Source organism: Pinus tabuliformis, chromosome 1_2, assembly GCF_031772625.1.
Source record: "Pinus tabuliformis cultivar Carrire ecotype Pingquan chromosome 1_2, CPIR1, whole genome shotgun sequence".
NCBI lineage: Eukaryota > Viridiplantae > Streptophyta > Pinopsida > Pinales > Pinaceae > Pinus > Pinus tabuliformis.
Window position 1 is genome coordinate 836,167,404 of NC_142298.1, and position 10,563 is coordinate 836,177,966.

At 34.2% G+C, this 10,563-nt stretch overlaps 1 pseudogene across 1 annotated transcript; it reads left to right on the forward strand.

Moving 5' to 3' along the window:
* The first annotated feature begins 8,225 nt into the window (after nt 1–8,225).
* Nucleotides 8,226–10,230, forward strand: LOC149208529 (aldehyde oxidase GLOX pseudogene; annotated as a pseudogene). Its single transcript, XR_016252136.1, has 2 exons — nt 8,226–9,856; nt 9,945–10,230. The product of XR_016252136.1 is annotated as an aldehyde oxidase GLOX pseudogene (transcript).
* Nucleotides 10,231–10,563: the final 333 nt, after the last annotated feature.

Sequence of the window (10,563 nt, forward strand, 5' to 3'; positions counted from 1 at the left end):
ATTTATTGCACTAAATGCATTGATTTCAGTGTAGAGGGTGATTTATAATCCTATTTTACTGCTTTCACTAGATGCATTAATTTCAATGTAGATGTTGATTTCTAGTTGTGTTTTATTTCTTTCACTAGACGCATTGAATTCATTGTATATGATTTCTAATCTTATTTGATTGCTTGCACTAAATGCATTGATTTCAATGTAGATGGTGACTTCTAATCCTATTTGATTTCTTGCACTAGATGCATTGATTTCGGTGTAGATGTTGGTTTCTAATCCTATTTTATTAATTGCACTAGATGGATTGATTTGAGTTTAGATGTTGACTTTTAATCTTATTTGATTACTTGCATTACATGCATTGATTTTAGTTTACATGTTGTCTTCTAATATTATTTGACTGCTTGCATTAGATGCATTGATTTCAGTGTAAGAAAAAAAAATATTGACAATGTACATTGATTTTTGTGTTATAGTAATTCAACCTATTAATATTGGAGAGCAAGAGAGACAAGGTATGTTGTTTACTACAATAGCTTGAGCTAAATATTTAAATGGTTTATGACTTCAACTGTCCTTTTCATATAATCAATATGAAAATATGACAAAACTAACAAGGGTGATGATAAGAATAGTACAAGAAAACAGTTCCAGATTGATCATAATGAAAACTATTTGTAATTGTTTACATTCTTATTATTCACATTTTCTATCATTAAACATTATTACATTGTCACTTTATGATCCGAATTGGATGATTATATTTTTTTCCATCCTTCTCAATGCATTTGGAGTGGGAAAAGTGAAGGAATCATCTCACAAGATTGTTTTTAACCGTGAGATCCAGTTTCGCAAAACGGGGTCTGAAACCTTCTGGGAGCATTTTGAGACATCAAATGATATTTTTTGGGGGTAAAAATTTTCCACCAAAGCGATGAACCTTTTCATGTTATTTTACATAGATATTTGCAATGGTGCAAGAAGCGTGTCAATCAAAGTTTGTATGGAAATCTTAGGCCACTAAGAACTTGACCTTCTTGTTTTCACACCTATACTTTGGGAGGATGTCACGTCAGCCACCATTATTCATGGAAAAGGGGCTAGCCACATGTTTATGATGCAAAAGACTCTAGAAGAGTGTATTTTGTAGCACTAGATAAGAGTTGATGCAGTCAAACTTAACCCTTGGTAGTCTATTGGGTTGTGTTATAACCAGACCATTACGAGGAACAGTCTTTCCCTTATTTCGAGAGAATTTTGTTCCATAACTTAGCAGAGATAAGAGGTAGGGCACACAGAGAGCATCTATGCACTATAGTAGCCTATAGGCCACGGGAATTACTTATTTGTACATGCAGCCATATTTACAAACAGAGAAATAGAGCGGAGACACCTCACCTTCTAGGTAGATTTTCTCCCAAAAGGATTTCCCATAGAGCATATATTGTGTCTTATGTGCATCTGAGCTTATTTTTTTGTTCTCTACTTTCCTACATAACTTCCATTCGCATGCATGCACTAATTACAGTTAAATCCATAGATCTTAAATTTTAATAACCTATAATAGTATAGAATTTTTAGAGTTTTAATATAGCATTAATAGATTTGTTGTGACGAACTGTCTAGTGGAATATCTATGAAAGCTTATGGATAACTTTGCATTCAAAATTTTTATTTCATCATTTTCCATCATTGAAGTTATTAACAATATTTATCATCTCAACAAACTAATGTAAGTAAGAGAATTTACAATTAAAATGACCAGATAAATCTCAGACATATTTAGCATATTTAAAATGATTATGTTAAAATTATATGTATATACATATTATTGATAAAATTAATCATATGTTCAATAGATTTTCCTTGGCTACACACGACAGAAACCAACCTAGATCCATGCTAACTCTAGATCTGTCAAGCATCGAGAGGGATCAAATATCTCGAGGTGCAAACCGTTTCTCAAGTTTTTCACTCAAAAAAAAGGTTTGCACCTAGCAGACTTGATCCCTCTAGGCACTTGATAGATCGCGAGTTAAAATGGATCTAGGCTAGTTATTATTCCAATGAACAAAGGTAACATAGTAGAGAGGAAGATGTGACCAATACATCTCAAAGAATCAATATATCTCTTATTGATATTTGCATATAAAAGTATCCGTTTATATTATTACCAAATCTAAATTATAAACGTCACTAATACATCTCACAGAGTCCATATATGTTTTATTGATATTTGCGTGTAAAAGTATCCGTTTATATAATTGTAAAAGTGAAATTATATCCTTCTATAATTAAGGGAAATTTTTTATTTTATTTTTTTACAAAATTAATTATTTCCTATTTTAATTTAATTAATTAAATAATTTAATTTAATTATCTTAATCTTATTTTGTTTCATGTTTATTCTTTTTAGTAATTACAAAGTACATAGATGATATTGTTAAAATAATTAAAAATGTAATAAGTACAAAAAAATTATTTAATTTTGAAGATTAAGATTAAGGTTATAATTTAATATAATCTATGTTTATGTAAGGGTGATGGAGAATATACTATTTTTATTAAATCCTACAACATTTATAAAAAGAAGAAGCAAAAATTCTAGTTTAAAATAAATATATCTTTCAAAAACCCCAATGGGGTGGGTGAATGGATAGTACAGGACATAGTTCCCAACAGGTGATATCACTGAGCATGATGTGAGTTGGGAGCTTTGGCAGTGGTTGAGAGATGTGGCAGGGGAATGTTGGGACCATCAAGAAGGGGCAGGGTTTTTATATAGGGGAGAAGGTGAACACCTTTGTCATTTTCTGCCAACTTGTTATGGAAGGAATGTTAAATAGTTTTAATGAGACAGAGTATGCATAAGGCTACTACATGTGCATGCCCTATAGCTTGGGTGGTATGAGTTCACTCGTTGATGGAGAAGTGTGTTCAATATGCAATGGGAATCTTGACTAGGGGATTTGTAGGATAGTGTGGATCTGAGGGAAGAGATTTGGGGTTGTCTATGGACTACGGTTGTTGCATCCAAAGCTCCTATTATTGTTTCAATTCAAAGTGTGGTGCTCATTTACAACCTTATGTCTCGAATTCTAGTTGGAATTGAGGTAACTAACACTTCTCACTTGGGCTTTTACTACATTTCGTCCTCTACTTTTGATAAGTGCTTGGTAGTCGTGGATTTGTTCCTATGTTGGTACTGGCTTGTTTTGGGTTACTAGGTCATCTAGAGTCAACTATTTTTGAGCCATTGGCTCAGTTTGGGTGTTGGGAGAGGTGGTCCAGTGCGTGGCTCTTTCATACATGGCTTTGTCATTTTGATTGTCTGCAAGATGGTGACCATTTAGACCGCATGAGTCACGTCGATGGATTTGTTGATTTCTATTTTTGGAGAATTTGTGGTGTTTGGGGGTCCTGTGTCAAGCCATTCAAGAGACTTTCTTTCCCTAGTGGCCAGTTTGTGGTTGGTAGTAGACATGGTAATTATGAGATTCGAGTTGCTGACTATCCTTAGTCGTGGTATTGTGTTAGTTAGTGGAGTAAGAGAGGCTTCAATGTCTTGGGATCCTAACACATCTGGTGTGGCATGCCCGTTGCAAAGATGAAACACTGACAGGGTCGAGCATGGAGGGGTGGCGGCTGCAGAGACTTAAAGGGATAAAGAGCCAATGAGGGGGACAATAAATTTGACAAGGAGGGTGAGGTTGCCGACATCCATGCCTAGTCATCGAGTCAGGTGGAGCAAGAGCCCTCACTCACTTCAATTGCTGACTAGTTGCGGAACATGGTGGCCAGCCTCGACATTCTATGGGAGCAAAGGTACAAATACCATAATGAACTCATTGTGTATGTTAATGTTATGCAGTTCAACCAATGCGAAACATTGGAGTGGCTCACCTCAGTTCACTGAAACCAACATAGAAGCAATGAGCGGATAGACAAAATTGAAGCTCACTTGGCCCATACCGATTTCCATGTTCATGAAGACTTGGACTTCCCATTCATCCATGGTGTTGTTCAAGCAGTTGATCCTCCTCCGTAAATGCTATCCATAGATTGCTTCTTAGTGTTGTCATTGTTTTGGAATGTTAGAACTTTTTGTTTATGTAGCTCTTTTGAAACTTTGCAATATCTTTTGTGTTTTTGTATCACTTTTCTAGCTAACTAATCCATTCAAAGTGAAGTTGAGAAAAAAAAAATGATCTATAATGAAAATTATATATTTTGGAAACTTAATAAATATTTTTTGACCGACATAAAAACATATTAAAATAAAAATTAACAATAAAAATTAAATATTTAAAATAATTTACCTACATAATTTGTTTAAAAGAATAAAATTATATATATCTATATATATTAGAAATTAAATTTGTAAAATTAATATACAACAATAAAGCCAGGCAATTTGCTTAACCTCGCATATGTATGACTAGTGGTTGACATTCAAAAGAAATTGAAAATGGAAAAGCTTTAAATCTAAGTACATAAAAATTAAGAATTAAAAATAAAAAATAAATTTAAGTATTTGTAAATTATTTTTTATTATAAATATAAGTTGATGATTTTTGAATTTTTTTTAATGGTTTTATAAATTTATGTGTATATTGACGCTGATGGTGAATGTCTTACATTAAGTTAAATTTGACTGAATATGGTTTATCACACTTTTGGTACGGTAAGGGATTATTTGGATTACTAGGTCACCATAGTTTGAGTTAAAAATTTTGGAATTTCATTATTAAGTCGGGTATATGGAGGATATTTTAATTGTGTGATTTTCAATTTTAATATTTTCAATAAATAAAAATAAGAAATTATTTCAATTTATAAGGTTTTAAGAAAATAAAAATGAGAAATTATTTCAATTTATAAGGTTTTAAGAATTTTCTAATGTTATTTTTTCTTATAAAAGCAGTGAGAATTTGTTTTTTTCATAATTTTAATTTTAATTTATTTAGGTGAAATTGTTATGGACAAAGAGTTAAGATTTAATTCAAAGTTACTTATGTTCAATTTAATTAAGAAAATATCATTTCTATAAATATCATGTTAGGTTTGATTTTTATTTATGAAATTGAACTCTTATGATTGTTGCTTTATAATTCTTTATTGATTACATGTTTCTTAAATGTATACATTTTCATATCATATATTGATTTTTTTTTATAATAATAATAATAATAATAATAAAGAAGTTATAAGATAGTTAAATTTTGTCTTTATTTATTTAAGCTCTTGACCATGCCAAATATACATAAGGTAAATATTTTGATACATATTATGGATTGATGCATATTCATGTTTTTTAATTATTTAATTTATATAAATAACTTGTAATATCTTAACATTCTTTTATTTCTAATTATTTGTTGCAACAGTACCACAATTTCTGAAATTTAAATGTAATAATATTTTTAATATTTTTATTTTTAAATGAATGAAATTTTCAATATTAATATTGGATACCATTCAAGAAAATAGTTTCCTTCCACTTAAAAGACAATTTGATAATATCAAATTAATTAAACATATCAATTTTACTAAACTTAACATTTTCCTTTATTTCTTAATAATTTAACCGAGACTTAACATATTTAACATATTTATAAGGCTTAACTTAACAATAAAACAAAATTAAAAAATTATTGTTTTACATATTGTTTAACTTATTAGTGAAATAGATATCTCCTCATAACCATATTTTTAATGTGAAGAAAATATAAAATACTTTAAAATTTATTCTATCACAGTAATGTTTATCATTTCTTTATGATTCTCTAAAAATACAATAAATTATTTAAAACTAAAAAAACAAACCAACAAAATCATCTTCTATGAAAACGAATCCACTCTATTAAATTTTCAAAAGCTTTCTTCCCATATGATTTATATGAACGTGTAACTACATAAATTACATTCTTGTCCAAAACGTTGTAGTAATAAATTGGACCCCGTTGAAACCAGATAAATCAACCATGATTTACATATGATTAAGTTGTAATTATATAAATTATATTCAGCTCCAAAATTTCGTAGTAATAAATTGGGCTGGGTTGAAAGCATATCACTTTCCTTGCTATTATCTTCATCGTATGTTAGCTACATTGACATTTGTTTGGAAATGTGGGTAAGTAGTGAAGTGTTTTATTATTTAAAAGCAAAAAGTTAAATGGAAATATATATATATATATATATATATATATATAAAAGAATATATTAAAAAGTAGGGATTTTTTTTAATTTAAAAAAAGTTAGTGATAAAAAGCCGGAAGATTAAAGTTTCTTAGTATTTATATGGTTTATTGGATTTTAAGAATGTAAGAGATAAATAAAGATGGTTTAATATTTTATTTTTATATTTAAATAAAAAAGTGAGTGCAGTACTCTTAAATTATCATAATTTTATGGATTTAAAAGGTCAAGAAAGTTGAGAGTGTAATAAATATTTGGAAAATCAAAGTAAATGTCGGTGTAAAATGGATAATATAAAAAAAAGTGTTTTTCATTTTTAAAGTCTTTTATGTGGAAGCTATTAACCAATTGATCAAGCCCAAGTTTCGCTCTAAAGCTCATGAGATTAAGGAGAAAGATTTTTTTTTGTTTAAAAGATTAGAATTTATCATTATAATATCTCAGTTTTCTACTTAGATTTGGAAGTGATAATTTCATTGTTATCCTGACTAAGAAAGATGATTCCCTCCATTATAATTTAACTAGTGCAAATAAAAATTAATAATTTATTAATGTGTAAATTTTCTAATATTAAAAAATTAATACATTACATAAATTAAAAAATGATCGTCTCTTTCAATTCCAACTTATTTGTCTGTTATAAATATATTTATGAACCTCAACTGCATAACTAAGTTAGAAACATCCAAAATTTTGGTAAACACTTACATCGTTGAGGAAAAAAAAGGAGTCATCTAACGAGGCGGAGGAATTGTCTAGACGGTCAAAAATGGCGGGCAAAAAAAATAAAAAAAATCTTGTAGAGGCAGTGTTTAAATCGTGTTTTTGATGGTGGAAATGGATTCAGCACTATCGAAAACATCTAAGGCACCTAAAATTTTAAAGTTTAACAACTATAACGTGGATTTACAAAAATCCTTGCGAGATTTTCTCTAAATATAACTGAAATTCCCATAACTTTCAAAGAAACTCCTCGGCCTCGTTAAACTACGCGAAAAAGAACTCAGGTACATATCCATATCCATATCCATATTTTATAATTTAAAAAACATACATGTCATCTAAATATAACCACATCAGTGATCCGGGGTGGATGGCTTTTGCTGCTAGAACTGAGCATTCATTACGTCGAAATCTAAGATCAGTAAGCATTCATTATGTCGAAATCTAAAGTCACGAGTAATTCCAGCCAATCCGTATCTGCTCGTGTACTTAGTCGCCAAAAACAATAGGCCAGACCGGACTTTTTCTACTCTACATCCTTGCATATAAGATAAGAGCAGAACTTGTCTCTTGGATAAGAACTGGTTCCGTTCCGTTCCGTTCCTTTAAAATATACCTCCATATTGACTGTTCATGAATATTTCAGATCGTTTGGGTTCGTCCAACCATCATGGGGACAACCATTCAATTCGGAATAAACGGACTGAGTCTGAGAATCCTTGAATTTGGGAACAGTCAAGAAAGATTGGAATTACCTCGCATTTCAGTAGAGAGGATACAAAAATTTGTACAGCATCGAAACCCTAGACAACCTTTGACTTTGGAATTAACGGGATGAGTCCAACCAATCAGCAAAGCTTGGAATGACTCCAGATTCCAGCGGAGAGAATGTCAAAAAATTGTGGCCCTGCATATCGAATCTAATGTTTTATTTATTGAGACTTGAGATATTGTTTTTAGTTTAATTTCATTAAAATACGATGGTCAACACGGACAATCATGCTGCTGTGCACGTTTGCTTCATGACAACCACAAGGTTTCTGTTCATGTGCAGTGGCAAACATTATTAAAAGTCCATACAGCTAGCTGCTAGGTATCTTGCAATGGACTTCAAATTTTAGATAAGTTAGTTAACTGCCTCGTGACATCTGCCCTTTGATAAGTTCAAAGTGGCCGTCCAATTCAATATAGTGGCGTGCAAATTTAGTTAATCGAGGCAGGCCGACAACACCGTCATGCAAATTCTACTTAAGCCTCCAATCTGTTAGTTTGTTCACTGTATTCGCAGACCTAAGCATGGTGGTGAGAGCGAAGCTCAAAATGTTGCGATGGATTTGTCTGTTACTGTTGGTGAATTCATGGCTGTGGCTTCTGGCCGAAGGTCAAGGAGCTGCGTCTGTGGGTGACTGGCAACTGCTGGTAAAGAGTGCTGGAATATCATCGATGCACACTGCAGTTACCCGTTTCAACACAGTCGTTATGCTGGACCGGACCAACATCGGCCCGTCTCAGATAAAATTGCCCAACGGAAGATGCAGAATTAATCCACTGGACCAAATTCTCCAGCGCGACTGCACGGCCCACAGCGTTATGCTAAACCTCGCCAACAACGGGATACGCCCGCTGTTCATTCAGACCGATACATGGTGTTCGTCGGGACAGTTTCTGCCCGACGGAACGCTGCTACAGACCGGCGGGAACCTGGACGGTGGGCGGAAGTTGAGGAGAATCGCACCCTGTCCGGCGGCTGGAGCCTGCGACTGGGTCGAGGATCCCAAAACAGCGTTAGCCGAACCGCGGTGGTATGCGACCGATCAGCTCCTGCCTGACGGCAGAGTAATCGTCGTGGGAGGCAGAGCGGTTTTCACTTACGAATTCGTGCCGAAAGCGAGAGGAGAAGGAAGCTTTTCACTGCCATTTCTGAGAGCCACCAATGATGCACAAAACGACAACTATTATCCGTTCGTACATCTTCTGCCCAACGGAAATCTTTATATTTTCGCAAACAGAGATTCCATTGAATTGAATTACAATACCCGGGCCGTTGTCCGCAATTTCCCTACCATACCCGGGGAGCCAAGAAATTACCCTTCGGGAGGCAGCTCGGTGCTTCTCCCGCTCGACGGCCCGAGCGGTTACCAGGCTGCCGAGGTCCTTGTCTGCGGAGGGGCCCAGTTTGGGGCCTTTCGACAGCCCGCCAAACAACTTCTGACCTCTCCCTCATGCGGGAGAATGGTGATCACCGCGAAGGCCCCTGCTTGGGCCATGTCGAATATGCCCATGAGACGATGCATGGGCGATATGATAATTCTTCCTTCTGGCGAAGTGCTTATAATCAACGGCGCGTTGCGAGGATCTCAGGGCTACGGCGCTGCCTCGCAACCGATCTTGAATCCCGTCATATACAATCCCGTACGGCACAGATTTGCTGTCATGAAAGCGACTGCCATCCCTCGCGTGTATCATTCCACTGCCAATTTGCTGCCCGACGGTCGTGTGTTGGTTGCGGGGAGTAATACTCATCTGTTCTATACTTTCACTGGCGCCTTTCCTACGGAATTGAGAGTGGAAGCTTTCTTGCCTCCGTATCTCCACAAGAGTTTTAACGCTAGACGCCCCCAGATCACGAATGCCCCTGCTCGCGTTCGCCATGGACGGACATTTACGGTAGTTTTTACTCTTCCTGGTCCGCTCACAGCATTGGAAATGAATCTTCTGAGTGCGCCATACTCGACGCATTCGTATTCTCAGGGTCAGCGAATGCTGAGGCTGAAATTGGCGGCGGCGGTTCGCGTGGCAGCCAATAGGTACTCCGTCGCTGTTACAGCTCCTCCCAATGGGAATATTGCACCAGCCTCTTATTACATGCTGTTTCCAGTGACCCAGGGCATTCCGGGTAACGCGGCCTGGATTCAAGTCACTAATTAGAGATCAGGTCAGAAACAGAAAACTCATACTCTTAATAATTTTTAAAGTATTCTCTTTAGTTTTACAAAAACTGACGGTCCTTTACGTTGCTGCAGGCAGACGATCAGCCCTGGATTAGAGCACTGCTTGACCAGAAGGCTCTTATGCTTTGGATTGGCGCAATTAGATTGCTATCGAAATTTGAAATGTAAATTTAATCGGTTCACATCTGACAAAGAAATTTGTCATGAATGCTAAGTCAATAATGGGTGTTGCATCATTGAAATATGCTAAGTCAATAATGGGTGTTGCATTATTGAAATAATGCAGGTCGCAGCATCGATTTAGTACTTCCAGTACTCAATTGTGTGTTTGTTAATAAACAGGTCATATTAAATGACTCCGAGAAAATAACTACAGATTGAAATATCTATTACTGATCGAGTTGTCATTGGAAATGCCAATGGCATCGTTACATTCTTATTCGTATTTGATTGAATAAAAAAAAATTATGTTTAAAATTTGTTGTGGAGTCCAGATGCTTATTTTATTTTATAGGTCAGTATGATGTTTAAGCTTATTTGTTTGTCATCAAAGTCAAAATTTGTTTATGTTCACTAAAAATTATATAAAACATTTAAATAATATTTACTCAAAATAAAAATAAAAAAAATTAAATCTCTCGCCCAATATTAAATTTTATTTAAAATAAATCTACCATGTTTAAATATTTTA